Here is a 17,834-nt window from a genome sequence, read left to right as displayed (position 1 = left end):
TGCAGTTGCCTGTGCAGCAGCAGCAGCAGCGCGAGTGATCCGCTCCGCGGGCAGCGCTCGCTTTTATGGCCGCGCAGTGGCGCGGCGAGAGATAAGGGACTTGGAAAATTTCACAGTGCCAGCCGAGTGTTATCCCGTACGCGGGCACTAGTAGCACTAGGTGCCCGCGTCCGCAATTTGTCAGTCTTCGGCGGCTGGCGCGCTGCCATGATAGAATTGAGCCGCCTTATCGGCGGGGTCAAAGGTCAAGCGCTCAGAGAGCTGACGTAACATGCTGTTGCATACTCTATGTCGACAGATCCTAGATGTACGCGCCCCGGTTCTCAGCTACGCTACAAATTTATTTATTTATGAAAATACAAAGTACAGTCACCAACAAACTTTACATATTCACATGTTCCTTTACCTTTAATCCAAATAAATACAGTTTCATTAACAGATATTTTACGTCTATTGCGGGTATACAAGGAAAAGGGTGAGGGTGACATATGATGATTTGCCAAAATCTTTATTTGCATTTTCACAAACGTGGTATGTGCGGTAGGCTATGACGTCACGGTCGACAAAGCTTTCCAGTCCAGATACATTGGGTACGCCTGTACAGAAGGTATCGTCGCCGTTCAAGACAGACAATATATAAAACAATTGAAGACGTCGAAATGACAACATCTGCCGCTGACAAGAAGAAAAATACCATAAAATCTGTCGCTGCACACTCTCTACTAGATGGACCTGCTGTCTTCTGTGGATGTAGACTGAATTTCAGTATTGATTTGAATGATACATTTTCTCATGGCAACGGCTGGCTAACCGTTGCAATTGTACGAGGTGGTACAGGCGTACCCAATGTATCTGGACTGGAAAGCTTTGTCGACCGTGACGTCATAGCCTACCGCACATACCACGTTTGTGAGAATGCAAATAAAGACTTTGGCAAACCGAAGCACGACTCACGCCCGGTACTCACAGCTTTACTTCTGCCAGTACCTCGTCTCCTACCTTCCAAACTTTACAGAAACTCTCCTGCGAGGAGGTTCGCAGGAGAGCTTCTGTAAAGTTTGGAAGGTAGGAGACGAGGTACTGGCAGAAGTAAAGCTGTGAGTACCGGGCGTGAGTCGTGCTTCGGTAGCTCAGTTGGTAGAGCACTTGCCCGCGAAAGGCAAAGGTCCCGAGTTCGAGTCTCGGTCGGGCACACAGTTTTAATCTGCCAGGAAGTTTCATGACTAGATATTGTTGAAACTGCTCTGGAACGAAAGTTTCAGCGAGTGTTGCTCGCGTATGGCAGCTTAAATCCTTTCTCAGTTAGCAATACAGTTCGTTTTGATGATTTGCTGAAAAACGAATGGAATGTAGTACTATCACTTACAAACATGTGTACTTGTCATATGATTTTGGAGGCATGTAACAGTACCAAATTCAGGTGGTGTGCGTAACAATGACTAAAAACCGCATGGAGGCAGAACTGCTTCACCAATTGTTGTAGTCCTCTTTCTCTGCCCTCCATCACTGAAGTGCCATCATCTGTTTGACTAACCACTTTTCCTTCCACATTCCATTCTTTCAATACTGCATGAATAATGTTTGACAAACCTTCAGCAGTTTTATCTCCAGACACATCGTAAAATCCAACGAATCTTTCCTCAATTTTGTCTGCAATAGAGTACCTGAATATTATAATCATTTGACTCTTGCATGACGTGCCTAATGTTTCATAGTCTGAATCGAAATGAAATTGCAGTTCTGAATTTCAGATTTTATTTACTCATTAACTGCCAAAGTTATCATTTCTATTATATCATTCTGTATATCTGGAGAAGTTCCTTTAAAGGTGGAAGATGATGACAGATGGTCTCGGATTAACTGCTCTCCTTGAGCTAGTAAATCCAACAATTCCAGATAGTTACCTTTGTTGCTGGAGGATTCGTCTTCTCGATGGCCGCGAAAGGCTAGTTCTTGTTTACAAAGAAATACAGTTGCCTGAATAAGACGAGCCAATATTCTCCTGTTGGATGCAACTTGTTCATTTTATTTCGTTGCCGTAAGACGAGCGGCTTCAGAAAGGGCTTGCTCAATTCTACTTTTGCCCAGTAACAAATGACTCTTTGTTCTGCAGGTGACGTTTTGATATCTGATGCTTTTGTGCTTTCCTGTCAAAGTTCTTTATTGTACAAATGCCCTCACTGTACCATTCCTTTTCACCACCGAACAGAAGACATATATAACAATATAATCTCTTAACTGCATTCGCAGTCAGCCAAGTATACTTTTCGTACCACGCTGTTTGAAAAGTGCGTTTTTGTTTGGCTTCACTTGAAATTACACTGAGTATAGGAATGGGTCGTTTGTCCTTCAATTCATACTTTTTTCGTCCGTCAGTGTAGAAAAATGCGTTTTTAGTAAAAATTCTATAAGGTGTTCAGTTGCTGGCTTACTCATGTTGGGGACACAACGAAAATATACGCTAAACACAAACCGCGTTACTTCACTTCCGTGTTAAAAGCCAGCGTAGAAGCGGCAGCCTAGTCTCTATACCTGCTAGCAAGTGCAGCGCACCAGCCTTCGTGGAAGAGGGAAAGTGGAGGGAAGCCGAGAATGCCACTAAAGCGCGCAGCCAGGTAAGGGAAGGGAAGGGAGGCAGAGACTTAGGAGCAGTCGAGTCTCAAGCAGGCAAATACACTACACTCAGGGTGCGGCGCGGGCTACAAAACTGATGTCTTCGCACATTTAGAGCCCTTAGTAGAAAGTTATTTATATTTTTGTTATGAATTACTATTTTATCTTTTTTAAGCAGGAATACAGGGGAGACAGTCTCAAAGGCTCCCCTCACGCTACGCCACTGTTGGTCTTGCAACTTATGTGTTAGTAGACCAATGCGTCGCGACGTCAGCGGCATCTCCATTGCTACAGGCGACGTAATTATTACAGCTCCATTATTCATGAAATTGCCATGGATCCATCGTAGCCCGTCGGACGTTTTAGTTACTGAATAAAATCCCAGTTCGTGTATGTGCGTTTACGACATTCCTTACGATTCCGTTATCAACGTCTTGAAACAATATAAAATCCACTTTGACCCACCGATCGCTAATTTACAGCCCGTCCACTTTTAACAATCACTATTGCGAATTCACAGTTATATCGTGTGGCATTGTTTTCGACAGAAGCAGTTTAAAAACCCCCACGGTGACAGTTAATATTTTAGAGAGCGCGGCAGCTCGTTAAGTTGCAAACGAGATAGTAACTCGGAAGTATATTAGTTTGTGCAGCTCCGTTAGCTTCAAGCAGTTCAGTTCTCGCAACGACAATCGCAGTCATTTCGGACAGGTATTGTCACTATTGTTTATAGTACTCTACAAAACTCTTAGCACTCACACAGCCTAACATTTTGTTCCACAACGTCCACGTTTAAGTTTAGTTTAAGCCGTAACCGAAGAATAAGAATGAGGCCATGAATTTTCGTGTGGTTCTGTTTAGCACGATTATACAATATAAATCGCTCTTACGCTGTCTACCCTGTCCGTCTGCAATAATCGCTATCGCTCTCGAATCACAGCTCATACAGCAGAGCTGCATATTGCAAATTGTTTCGCACATAGCAGTTCACAAAAGCATTACAAACAAAATCAAACGTAGATGGACACTGTTGCATACTCAAAAGAGGTTCTTTTAACAATATCAATAAAGCAAAACATAGTAACATTTCATATTAAAGAACAAAACAAAAATGTTATACAGTATCAAAGACCTATGTACAGAGAAAGTGGAGAGGAAGAAAGGAAAAAGAGACACTATTAAGTAACAATAATTTCACAAGTACAAATACCACGATGGACGAAGTGACCAGAAATAGTTTTTCTTTGGCAACTCGTGACTATCGAGCTATCCGTGAACTTAGGATGAAGTGTACGTTCCAAAGGAGATTTAGCATTCCCAGCATTCCTTTTTGCAGCTTTTCATTAGTAGCGAGGCTTAGCATAGAGTCACTTAAAACTGAGGCGAGTTATCTGTGAACGACGTCACCTGCGACGTTGCAGGTCCCTTCGACGATGAATAACTGTTGCAGTACCTTTGGTCCACCATGAAACCAGTTTCCGGCACAGAGGCCTGTCGAAAAAGGAACAGGCATTCTAGCAGCGCAAGTGATCGCTTCGGAGATGTCTCCTACAACCTCGTCATTGCTATCTGACAGAACAAAAGGAAATTACTGGTTTCAGTTCTGGCAGGTGGCAGTAGTATCTATTTTAGTTGTATTGGCTTATCATGTGATTACGTATAAAGGGGAGTGGTGGATAGGTCACAATCCATGATCACTGTCATCAGTGGGGCTGGAATAACGCGAGGGAGATCTGTTACCCGTAGGGTCACTCAAGTATCGTTATACAGAGTAGTCCTCTTTCACAATGTTTAGATGTAACGGCATATCCCTTAGCGCCCACAAACCGTGGCTGATTTAGCAACCGGCTGACGTCGGGTCGGATCTATGGATCTCCTGGGAGAGGATTTCTTAGATCACCCCTGTCAGCAGTAGACGCCGGATGGGGCTGCTCCTCTGACCAGGTGCGGGGAGTGGCTCCTGAAGACTTTGCCACAGGAACCACGAGAGGATCGTGACGAGTGGTGGTGATGGGGGGGGGGGGGGGGTAGCGTTAGCGCCCCGTGGTCGAGTATATTTGCTCAAGTACCACATTTTCGTGGAGAGAGTAAATACTCCAGGTACTGCTGATGACCTGGCCACAGTTGTGGCGAGTATCAGTATGACAGACTGGATACAACTCTCCTGAGTTTCAAATGAGAGGCAACTGTGACCTTCAGTTTCTGAATTTTGCATTCCTTGAGTAGATTAGCAGAGTTTGGGAATCGGGGAGTGTGATCATTCCTGCGATTGACAGACAGGTGATCGTGTGTATATGGTTAATTTTCGTAAAGGGACTGGCAAGTCTCCACAAATCGGTTGTTTTTGTTTTCTGGTGATGCTTTAGAGTGTAAAACAGCTGAGGTCATAAGTGCCCATGCCGTAACTTAAAATGGGGAATTACCAAATGAATTTGAAGTCCATAATACTCAGCGCCTAAACGACTAGAGTAGAGGGATAGCTAAAAACTGAGGAGGTTGCTTAAACGGTTGAAAATTAAATTCGCTTCACTACATTACTACGACGAATAACAAGTCAAGCGCAATCTGCAGCCCGTGCTGTGTCTGCTAAAATATATGATAATTCAGATGACAAACATACATTAACACGTAAAAAGCTATAAAATCGGCATCGATTCAGAAAATGGCGCACTGTCAATTGTTGGTTGCAGTAGGCAGGTGGTGCAGGGTTCCCACTTAAATGTCGCTGACTGAAACGACAGTGCCCAATACGCAGCCTACCTGAAGGTGTCTCCTTGCGATGAGAGTGGGGCGAGATGAAGTCGCCCAGGCCTTTGGGAGGGTTTAATTTCCTGGAGTTTGTTCTCATTTAAAGAAGACCGGTCTTCATGCTAGAGTGACAATGTTCGTACGTGCAGCAACAGAGATTATCGGAAGGGACAGAATAGCTGGAAGGCCTAGGCAGTCTGACTAGCCTTGGCAGCAGCATCGGCAGCTTCATTTCACGATGTCCCCACGTGACTAGGGACCTACATGAATATCACGTTGGCTCCATCAGCGAGTGAGAGGAAGCATTCTTGGATTCGTTGTACTAAGGGTTGGCATGTGTATAGTACGCAGAAGTTCTGGATGTCACTAAGGAAATCTGAACATAGTACGCAATTGATAAGCTCGTCGAATGTACTGGGTGTCTGATAGAGGGCAGAAAGCTCTGTAGTAAAAATCGAGCACTGTTCTAGAAGCCGGTATCTAAAATATTTGTTGCCAATGACAAAGGCGCCATTAGTATATATGAGGGCGCTGTCTCCAAATTGTGTGCGAAGTTCGAGAAACTTACACTAATAGGTCGCATCTAGAGTAGTGTCTTTGGAAAGCAAACTAAGTCGAATATGAATGCGGACCTCTGCATGAGGCCAAGGAGGTGAAGGGCTCTCACCTAACGGGAACGTGGAAAGAAATTTAAGGTTAAGCTTCCGAAACAATACCAAAGCGAGCTCCAGAAGGGAACAAAGAAGTTATGCTTACCCATATTGGTGGTCAAGGGATTCATCAAAAAAGGAAGCATAGGATGGATGGTCAGGCACAGAGGGCAGACGGCACGTGCATCTGCTGAGAACACTACGCCGGTCTGTCACCAGTAGCTCGCAGCGTCTGCAAAGAGACACCTCACTGGGCTAGCATAGAAAGTTCCAGCAGCCAAATGTGATGGATTGTGTTGAGACAGCGTAAAACAGACGGTCGTGCAGATGAATAAACAAGACATCCATTGTCCACTTTTGATCCGACAAAGGACTGGTAAAAGTGGAGGACGCTTTTCCGATCCACTCCCCATGAAGTACCGTTTAAAACATGTAGGATATTTGTAGACTGGGTGAAGTGTGCTGCCAGAAAAGATGTGGGAGGGCCAGCAGAGGTTATATCGAGCGTGAGCCCCAAGTATTTCGTGGTTTCGGAAAAAAAAGCCACAGGAGCGGGATCTAAGGACAGTGGAAGAAACTCCTTACGGCGCAAGAAGTTCAGGCAATTTTCTCAGTGGAAAAGTGGAATCCATTGTCGATGCTCCACACGTAAAGATGGTCGAGACATCGCTGGAGTCGTCGCTCAAGTAATCAAGTTCGTTGAGAGCTACAGTAGATTGCAAAGTCATCGACGAAAAGGGAGTCTGAAATGCCTGATGGGAAACAGTCCATAACAAGGGTAATTTCTGTGGCAAAAGAGTCAAGCTCAGCACAGAGCCCTGTGGCACAACATTCACCTAAATAAGAGTGTTCGACAAAGCAGACCTTACATAGACCATTTGAAAACGCCTGGATAAAATTGGGCAGGCAGCCTTGGAACCCCACAAATGCACTGTGTGGTGGAGGCACATCCTCCAGCAGATATTTTAATACTTCTCCAAATCAAAAACATAGCCATGGTCTGACATTTCTGCAGAAAACTGTTCATAACCTGGGTTGACAGAGTGATGAGATAAACTTCAGAACATTTCCTACGAAATCCACATTGTGCATTTGTTAGCAAATTCCGAAACCCAAGCCACCATACTAGCCAACCATTGATGATGCTTTCCATCTCCTGGCAGACACTGCTGGTGAGGGAAATTGGGCAGTAGCTGGTCAGATGATGGTTGGATGATTAAAGGGACCCAGCTACTAGGTCGTCAGTTTCTTTTCCCTCTAATTGAAAGAAAGAGGAACGAAAAACGGTGAAGGCAGTTGTTCTGGTATCAGCTACTGAATATGAAGAACACTTCCAGAACATCCCAGACATGTTCCCAAGAGAGGGGAAAAAGGATAGCAAGATGATAGAGATGCAGCACAGAAAGGAAACTATACTGCAAAGACTAGAGCCCCAGGGTAGCCAAGCACAAACCCACCAAAGAATTGCAAGCCCCCTGGGAGGTCCAAAATTAAGTGTGGGGAAAGCAGCAAGGAGGGAGACCTCAACCATGGGGGGGGGGGGGGGGGGCACACTGTCGAGCAGTCCTGAGGACCACTGTAAGAGGGGTAAGGAGTTGGAGTACTAGCGCCAATGAGGGCGATGTCTTCGTAGCTGCAGCATGAGACACTGTTGTACACACTGGATGGAAGCAGTCTTACTACTTCGTGGCCTCCTGGTAAGTTAGTTTGTCCAGAGTGTTATATTCATGTGCTTTCTTCTCTTTCTGGGAAACAGTGCTGTCTGCCAAGTAGGGGAAATAGCGCCTTCCACAGCTGACGCAGATGGGGGAGTGGCACAAGGAGCATTCGCATGCAGCAGTCGTCCACAATCTCTACAGATGGGGCTATGCATTTCAACATGAAGGCATGTGCCCAAATTTCAAACACTAAACACCACATGGGGAGGAAGGTAAGGTTTCTCATTTCATTGGTATATTATCACCTTGACCTTTCCAGACAATGGATCTCCTTCAAAGACCAAGATGAAGGCACTCATAGCAATCCTGTTTCCTTTTGGCCTCTTATTGACATGGCAAAGTATACACCCCTTCACTCCAAGTTGGCGTGCAGCTCGTTACAAGACTTCAAGAGCACATCTCTGAAAAAAGATCCTCTGAACTATATTTGGACTATTATTGGGGGGGGGGGGGGGGGGATGATGGACTGTGGGGCGCTGAACTGTGTGGTCATCAGCGCCCATACAAGTCCCAATTTTTACACAGTCCATTTTCTTTTCACACTCGAATCTAGTCACACTCATAAATGATGATGATGAAATGATGAGGACAACACAAACACCCAGTCCCCAGGCAGAGAAATTCCCCAACCCAGGTGAATGAAACCTGGGACCCCGTGATCCAGAGGCACCAATGCCAACCGCGAGCTGTGGACTATTACGGGAAGTGACAGTCCCTTGTATGTCACTCCGCTTGTTACAAGCAAGCAGCGGCCATGACTAGGCAGGGGATGCTGTTTTGATCAAAACTTTTCTACTTTTCATTTTAAAGACGGCTGGCACTTCTCCAAACTTTTCTTACAAATTAATGGCTTTGTGGAAAAGAAGGAATCCCAGTCCTTGTGCAAACCAAGTAATGTGATTTATTCTCTGCTTGCCACTTAGCTTTACATTCCCCCCATGGCGGTCAGGGAAGGGAACGTAATATGATCGAATCTCTCTGCATTAATAAGAGGACTTTTCTTCCATAGAGGCTGCTGGGGCCATATGGCCACCAACAGGAGGTAACTTCATTCGCTTCATTTGTGGCTCATCCACCATGGTGCCCACTCTGAACAGGGGGGCTCTCCCCACCCAGCCCCAGTAAGGGCTACGTGGAGAGCAACCAATGGCTCAGAGTCCCTGTACCCCTTTCATGATGGGCGCATACTCCTTGGCATACAAGGGTAGTTTTGACCTCAGGCAACAAAAAAGTGTGATTCTTGCATGGTCAGAGGCTACAACCATGCAGGTACTATAACTCCCCCCTAAAAAAAAGAGATGGCTACTGTACTGGATTTAAGATGTATTACCTTAGTAAAGGGAAGGGTGCAAAGATTGAAAGGCACAAAGGTGGAGTATACACCACATGGGTGCCTTTTCTTGCATGATCTGCACTTCTGAAGAATTTTGAAAATTGGTGGTAGGTCATACCTAACAATAGGGACCATGTATGTACTTAATGAAAAGATGTGGAAGTGGAAACTCTTGCTCCATTTCATAAACCAAGTCCAAGCAGGGTCGGTACCAAGAAAACCATCAAATAAAGAGGCAGAGGGGGATAGGTCTAGTGGAAGTATAAACTTGCAGCACAGAAAGGAAGTAATGTAGCAAAGGCTGGGGCCCTATGGTAGCCAAGCACATACCAATGAGCTGTGAGCCCCTGGGAGGGAGGGGGGGCAAGACGGGGGGGGGGGGGGAGAGGAGGGGTGATGAGATAATAAACCACAGAGTGGTGCTTCCAAAATCCACATTGTGGATTTGTTAGCAAATTCCAAGAAAAGCCACAATACCAGCCTACCATTGATCATAAGTTCTATTACCTTGTTAATACTGCCGGTGTGGGAAATTGGGCAGTAGCTGGATGTAAGACTTCATTAGAGGAGTTTGGTATGGGGATTGCAATGGCTTCACACCAACATCTGTGAAGTGCCATCCGTCCAGACACGACTACGCACAAAGCGCACGCACAAAGCGCACGCACAAAGCGCACGCACAAAGCGCACGCACAAAGCGCACGCACAAAGCGCACGCACAAAGCGCACGCACAAAGCGCACGCACAAAGCGCACGCACAAAGCGTACGCACAAAGCGTACGCACAAAGCGTACGCACAAAGCGTACGCACAAAGCGTACGCACAAAGCGTACGCACAAAGCGTACGCACAAAGCGTACGCACAAAGCGTACGCACAAAGCGTACGCACAAAGCGTACGCACAAAGCGTACGCACAAAGCGTACGCACAAAGCGTACGCACAAAGCGTACGCACAAAGCGTACGCACAAAGCGCTTGCTGTCAAGAAATAGGTGCAGCAACATGTGAATGTTAATATCGTCTATTCCTGGAGCAGACGATCATGATGAGGTGAGAGCATGGTCTAGCTCCTTCAGAGTAAAATCAGTATTGCACAATTTTCGATTCTGAGAGGGGAAAGGTATCTACTGAGCTGTCTCCATTCCAGAGCTCAAGATCTCTGCGAAGTATCAACCCAAGATTTTGGAAATATCCATAGGGTTCGCAATGACCTCGTTCGCTGCAGTCAGGCCAGGAATGAGGAGATGTACCTTGTTTCGAGAAAACCGACGCGGGTTATCCTAAACAGAAGAGTAAAACGGTTATAAGAATTATTAGAGAGGTTCAAGTAGCTTCTTTACTATGTCTTAATGTGACGACACTTTGCTCAAAACTAACAGTTCCTTATGGGATGGCGTTCAAAGACATGGCGAACACGTCTGTGTGTGAAACGCACCACAGCATTCCTCAGTCCATCAAGGAATGGGACACGTTGCAGTAGGGAAGAGGTTCATTGGATGGAAGATTCTGCAAAGGTAAGGGGAACATTCGTAAGGTACTCTGTCTCATTATCATTGCTTGAAAAGTTCGTCGGATGTTGTCGAAGTTGGCATTAGAAAGCTGCCAGTTGGTCTTAAGTACAAATGGAACATGAGTTAGCAGACTAATTGCACATGGCAAAAAGTCGTTCGAGTATGTGTCAGAGGACAGACCACTCTAGACAGTGGATAAGCTGGGCATTACAGAACAAGAGATACAGGTTCGAGAAAGTGTGTGTGGGATCTGAAAGAAATGTGGGTTCACCAGTGTTGAGAGAAATGAGAGTAAGCTGGTTGAGAATATCTGCCAAGGGAGAGCCTCTGGCAGGTTCTCAAGGAGCCCCAAATGGGATGGTGGGCATTGAAGTTGCTGAGTAGCAAGGCAGCTTGAGGGAACTGAGCAGTAAGTTGCAATATGTCTGCCCTGGTGAGATCAGATGACAGGGGTATGTAAATATTACAAAGAGGAAAGGTGTAACTGCCAAGAAAAAGACAAAGAACAGCTTGTAACTGGCTGTTCAAGGATATGGTTTGGCTATGGATGTCGTCCCGAATAAGGTGGAGTTAGCTCCTCAGAAGGAAGGTCGAAACTTACTGGAGTGAAGTGTAAGAGGTCGAAGTGGTCTTGAGGGCATCATTTCCTTTCTTTGACGCATAAAACCACTGGGCACTGCGATCGCAGTAGTAGTCTTCAGTCTGTCCTGTGTTACCTGATGCCACGAATGTTTCATTGGAGAACAGTCTTATTAGATGGCATGACTGATTTCTTTTATAAGGGGCAGTTACTTCAGTGTCTGCCGAGTGCCAGATTGCAGCTGTGTACTACTGCAGGTTCCCAAGGTTGAAGATACTATTCCATTATGTCTTCAGAGGTACCAGTAACATCCCTGAGTCAGTCAGCTGACTCCAGAGTGGAGAATTGGTGATTCGCACCAGTGAAATGGAGATCGGCCAGAGGTGTCGCGAGGTGACACTGTTGTAGAGGTTCTCTGAGTAGAAGAAAGTGTAAACGTTAGTCTTTGCTCGATTTGTTAGTACCTCTGCGTTTGTCAGACGTGGACCCAGATGTTTGCTGACTTAAGGTGCGAAAAAATTCATTGCAGAGGTATTCCTTTTTAAATTTCCGTTCTGGCTGCGTTACAAGCGACTTAACCTGTGTGGGCGAAGGCTTTTGGTGTGCTGAGCCACTGTAGTGGGCGGAGGTGAGGACGTCACCTTAGCAATGGCGATTTCACAACCGTAGCACTTGACTGGAGGTCGAAGGTGTGCGTGGCCATACTTTTCATGGGCTGCGACGTACCAACAACGGTACTGTAACAGTTTCTGTGAGTACGTCCTTGGCATACATGGGGCCTCTGCCCTGGCAGTACTACTTCCTTTTCCCTGCTACTCAACACACCGACAAACCTTCGCCCACGCCAGTGAAGTCACCAGGACGGAAATTTAAATAGGAATACTTCACCGAAGAGTTTTTGTGCACCTCTAGTCAGCTTCACATCGCAGTAGTAATACGATTTTGAACTTTAATTGAAGCGAATCTGCCTCAGAACCGCGGATGAATACACCGGTATCTACTTTGTTTGTCGGGCCTCTTCGTACTCACTGTGAAAGAGGCCAGAATCTATATCATATGAGCGAGCTATGTTGTCAGCAGGGAATTTGTCTTATTAAGTCTGAGAAAAGTCTGTCAGTGTCACTGCAATACAGGGCAGCAGGTACTCGATTGACTTGGTGCCACATTCTCGCCACGCACCTACTCTCTAAAGATTTCAGCGCCTTTGAAGGCAGTTTGTAGATGTCGCTGTAGCAACGCCTCTGGACTGTTGCATCTCTATAATAGACTTGTTTTCAATCATGCAGCCTTTTGAACTTCGTAGCTGCCAGCGGTCAGCGCTCCTCTTGCCGTGTCAAGTAATATTGTTGATAGTCACCTAACTAAAAACTTCGTACCTCGAGTGGACCGAGAGTCTCTGTACTATCATAATTGAATTTTAACTTCTGTGACATTTACAAATAGCACACGGTGGTTCCAAATAATATGTCTCAATATGAGCCCCATTTTTTGATGACCAAACATGCTTTGGACCATCCTCGTCACCTATAGAAGTGTCAGGATTAAACATTAAGTTGTTAATCAATCAAGCTAATCCGTGAAGGAAAATTCTTTGGCACACGATATACTGCAAAGTACCAGCGCTAGCGCTGCCACCGCCTTTTACTGTGTGGCATTAGCAGTGACTGCGCGCCGACTAGTTTGATCCAATGTACAATAAGTAACGAGAACCTGTGACAGTCAATAAAATTAAAGTGATTTGGAAGCATACTTTTATTTAAATTTGATGCAATTTCTGATGCTTCCGCACATTCAACTCTTCGTAGTTGACAACTGTAGAAATGTCGAATGCTCACGTAATTAATTTCTGCTTCCAGTACTATAGCACGCGTACAACTCGACTACGCAATTTAGGGCAGAAGTGTTAATGTTAACTGGGAATGGGCGATATTTACATAAATATTAACTTAGCGCCGATGGTACTTATTAAAAAAGTAAATTCCACGCCGGACTCAACTTTTTAATTGGAGTTTATTTAACAGAAAAGCTAGTTTTCACCAATTACGTCATTTTTTGTAGCTACGAGAAAATCATTCCATTTTCACTGCAATTCTTTTCTATTTTCTGTTCAGATTTCATCAGTTTTAATGAATCAGTGACATTCATGCCTTGTCTGACATTTGTAGCTTCAGATTGCCGTCTCTCAAACTGTTACACACTGGAGGTTGGCATCTAAAGTTTAAGCTCGCTCTAATTGCTCGATGCATGTAGTTCCAATTAAGCTCGGCCCATATCAGCACAGCCGCTTTGACCGCAGATGGTGGCTGCACTCTGCTTCCTTGAAGCTCGTTCGAGCATCGCACACTCCAATTGCTCTACGGTCTACTATAGTTACTCGAGTGCCGCTCAGCCGCCCTCTGGAGGATCATCATCACGCGTGAAGATGAGATGGAATAGACGGAGATCGCGAAAGCGAAACTTGATTCTGAGTCATGTATTCCGAGTGCAAGAGATGGTTTAACAATATTTAGGCGAGATCTTCATTTGTGAATTAAGGATGTGGGCTACAAGTACTGTTTCAAGTGCTCTGCTCTCCCGTCTTACAGATCCGCCACTTCTCATTTGAAGGCATACGTCTGCAGAACGTGACGAAGTTAAGTTATGGGGCACTACTAGGTTCTGTGAAAGCTACAGCAATTAAAAAGTGCCCAAGATCTTTGCCCTTCTTTACACTGACATTAGCTGATTTCGCGCATTGTATCAGGACCTTGTAACCGTCGTTTCAGAAATGGGACACGATGTCTCCAAGACATTTTCTCATCCTGGGACAGTAGAACGAAACAAAGCGAAGCCGTGCGTGAGTTCTTGTGTATGAACACATACAGTGGATATGTGGCCACATACACATCGGATAACGTGTTACCTTTCTATTAATGCGCACCTACCAAGATTTGGCAGTGTGAAATATGGTACTGGTAAAAAATGTTTTTTCTGTCTAGAGCATCTGGAGAATTTGTTAAAAACTACATGGAGGGAACACTCAAACTGTTAGGAATAAACCGCCAGCACTTTAATAAAATTTCATTTGTCAATGGCTGATGTGCTAAAATAAGCAAGTCATCGCAATACGTTCGAAATTACGCATGCACTACACATGTTTTGAACGCAGTTCTGGAACATGTTGGATGACGTTTGATAAAAGAGGTTACATTGTTTTACACATCGGCTTATCCTACCAAAGATACTATTAGTTTCATGAACAGAAGTGGTGACGTGAATTCGATGCAGGGAGCTTGAAGCGAGAAAAAGTGGGTGCAACAGCTGGCTTGGAATGCTACAGTCTGTAGTTAGGCAGTACAATAAGATCATGAAAATGCTTTCGGAGAGGGGCGTCGGAAAAATGTACCAGTTACGACAACAATGCAAAATAACGCTCGATATATTTAGAGGCATAGATGCAATAGGACTGCTGGGAGGGCAGAAATTTCCAATAATTCAGATTGTTTTGTTATAAGTGCACAAACTGAGAAGTCTTTGTAATACAGGGCCCAAAGATACAGAGGTATGTTTAAACTACTGTAGACTCAGTTTTATTGTTTAGTAAGCGCTGCGCTTCCAGCATATGAAAATTGCGCTTAACTGCAAAATGTCAGTATCAGCGACACCGGTATTTTGCAGTACAGTGCAACTGTCATATTATCGTCCATTAACTGTAGAAACTACGAGTATTTAGGAGATCGCTGTCTCCGTTTCACAGATGACGTCTAAATTCGGACGTTGCCCATCCGACTGTTGGAGGTCACGTTTGTTGACGATGCAGATGAGACAAATACTGTGCGTCAAATATGTGATTAAATGTCAGTCCCAGATAAGCTAGAACAAAATTATAACGCTGCAATGTCTTTTTGATATCCTTAAATATATATTTTTAGAGCGATTAAGAGAAGATGTCAGCGGCACTCAGCAGCCAAAGAAAATGATGTCACTGTTTTAGGAGTGACTAGATTGTGGTTTGTTGGTTGGTTTGGGGGTATAAAGAGACCAAACTACAGGGTCATCAGTCCCTTTTTCCTGACTCAAGCAACGCTCAAGGTACAAAAACACCCGAAGTACGTCTGTGAAAGTAAAACCGGGGAAAGGAATGGGTAACCATACCTAAAAAGAAAACGAAGGGAACGAACAAAAAACGGGGAAAACATAGACCACAAAGAAAAGTAGAAGAAGGTATCAAAACCATAGAGCAGATGGTCTGGGCTGGCTGATCACAATAATAAGAGGATGAGCCAGCCACTCTGCAACACATTAAAATGTCTACCCCAAGAAGACAAGGTGAGATGAACACATGTAGAGAAAAGACGATTACTAAGACAAATGCAAAGAAAGTTAAAATGGAGGAATAGGGTTAAAATGGAGGGAGGGTGGCGGCCTTTGAGAGAAGGCTAAATGCCCACTCTTAGATGGTACGATAATAACAGCCTCTAGAATAAAACGTAAAACAAAATCTGCTGTTGAGGCATTGTCGCCCAACACCGAAAGTAGGGTGCTGGAAAGGTTGAAAGTCCGCTGCAGAGGGGCTAAAAGTGGGCAGTCCAGCAAGATGTGAACGACAATCATACGTGAGCCACAGTGACACTGAGATGGGTCCTCACGATGGAGGAGATAGCCATGTTTTACGTATGGTCAATGCGGAGCCAGCAGAGAACCACAGAGTCCCTGCAAGAAGCCCGCATAGAGGACTTCCACACATTCGTAGTCTCCTTAATGGTGCCTAATTTGTTGCACATACTGCGATTATGCCATTCCATCTCCCAAAGCTGAAAAAACTTGCAGCATAATAATGATCGCAGGTCATTTACGGGGATACCGATCTCCAGAAGCTGTTTCAGTCGGCAAATTTATTTCCCGGGATTCTGACATGGCCTGGGGTCCACACAAACACCGCGGAACGACTGGACTGTTCTAGTTCCATCCACTACTGGATGGTCGCTACCAAAGGATGGCGGGCGTAGCACTGGTCGATAGCTTGTACACTGCTCAAGAAGTCTGTACAGAGAAGAAACTACTCGCCAGGGCATGAGTGGATGCGCTAAAGAGCACAAGAAATGGCCGCCAGCTCTGCAGTGAAAACACTGCAGCCATGTGGCAAGGAGTGCTGTTCAATATGTCCTCCATGAACATACGCGAAGCAACGTGACCATCAGCCGACGAGCCGTCAGTGTAAACCACTTCATGGTCCCAGTATACGTCAAGAATCGAGAGGAAGTCACAGCAGATAGCTGCGGGGTTAACTGAGTACTTAGGACCATGTGAAAGGTCCAGGCAAAGCTTCGGCCTACGTGTACACTATGGAGGTGTACGTGAATGGACCTCAAGTATAGGTGGTAAAGGCAAGGACACCTCATCAGAGAAGAGATCGGATGTGAACTGCAATCTTAAGCCCTGACCTGGGTCTCCGATGTGGAAGATGAACCACTGTGGGTGGGAAAAGGAGATGGTAATTCGGATGCTTATGAGAACTGCGGATGTGTGCTGCGTAACCGGCGAGCAGTTTTTGTTTGTTTGGGGTTTAAGGGCGCTCAACTACTGAGGTCATTAGCGCCCAATCACAATTGTTAGAGCACATAGAATCTAGTAAAACTGAAGGGGGGGGGGGGGGACGACACCAGAAAGTTCTTACAAAGATGCAGATAAAATAAGTGAAGGAGTTAGATGTCTTTGGACAAGCCAGTCAAAGTAATGAAACGAAGAACACGAGCAGCTGCTCGAGCGTCATAAGCTAAAATATCCTGTAAAGTAGATGGCAGTGACAGGACAACACGAGATTGACTAAAACGGGGACACGACAATAAAACATGGCGCACTGTTAATGCATGACCACAAGGGCACTGCGGGGCTGGGTCACTGGAGAGCAGGTAGCGGTGGCTAAACCGGCAATGCCCAATCCGCAACCTGGTCAGAAGGACCTCTTCTTGCCGAGATGGGCGGGAGGAGGTTGTCCAAGCAGTTGGGAACGGTTTTACTGCCCGGAGCTTGTTTCCTTGAAGTGATGACCAAGTATCCCACCACAAAGACACAAGCCTCCTACGAACAACCCCACTAATGTCAGATGACGGGACACAATGGGAGGCTGGTCGAGGCAGGAGGACTGCAGCCTTGGCTGCAGCATCAGCAGCCTCATTCCCAGGCACTCCTACATGGCCGGGAACCCACAGAAAGCTGACAGGAGAGCCATCAGCAGCAGAAGAAGGGAGGGACTGCTGGATCTGTTGCACCAAGGGATGGACCGGATATGGAGCTCCAAGAATCTGAAGAGCACTGAGTGAATCAGAGCAGAGTACATACGATGAGTGGCGGTGGCGGCGGGCTTACTGAACGGCCTGATGGAGAGCAAAAAGCTCGGCCGTAAAGCTGGAACACTGGTCGAGGAGCCGGTATTTAAAGGTGCCGGCTCCGACGACAAAGGCACAGCCGACACCATCGTCAGTTTTGGAGCCATCAGTGTAAATAAAGGTGTGACTGGCAAGTCGCGCACGAAGTTCTACAAACCGTGAGCAATACACTGCAGCCAGAGTACCCTCCTTTGGGAGCGAGCTGAGGTCGAGATAAATATGAACCAGAGCCTGGAGCCACGGTGGTGTCGAGCTCTCACCCTCTCTGAAAGTGGTAGGGAGGGCAAAATCCATTTGTCGAAGCAGGCGACGAA

The sequence above is a fragment of the Schistocerca serialis genome, chromosome 3 (genome assembly GCF_023864345.2).
Source record: "Schistocerca serialis cubense isolate TAMUIC-IGC-003099 chromosome 3, iqSchSeri2.2, whole genome shotgun sequence".
In the NCBI taxonomy this organism is placed as follows: Eukaryota; Metazoa; Arthropoda; class Insecta; order Orthoptera; family Acrididae; genus Schistocerca; species Schistocerca serialis.
The sequence above is the reverse complement of the archived record's forward strand: the minus strand, read 5'-3'. Positions refer to the sequence as shown.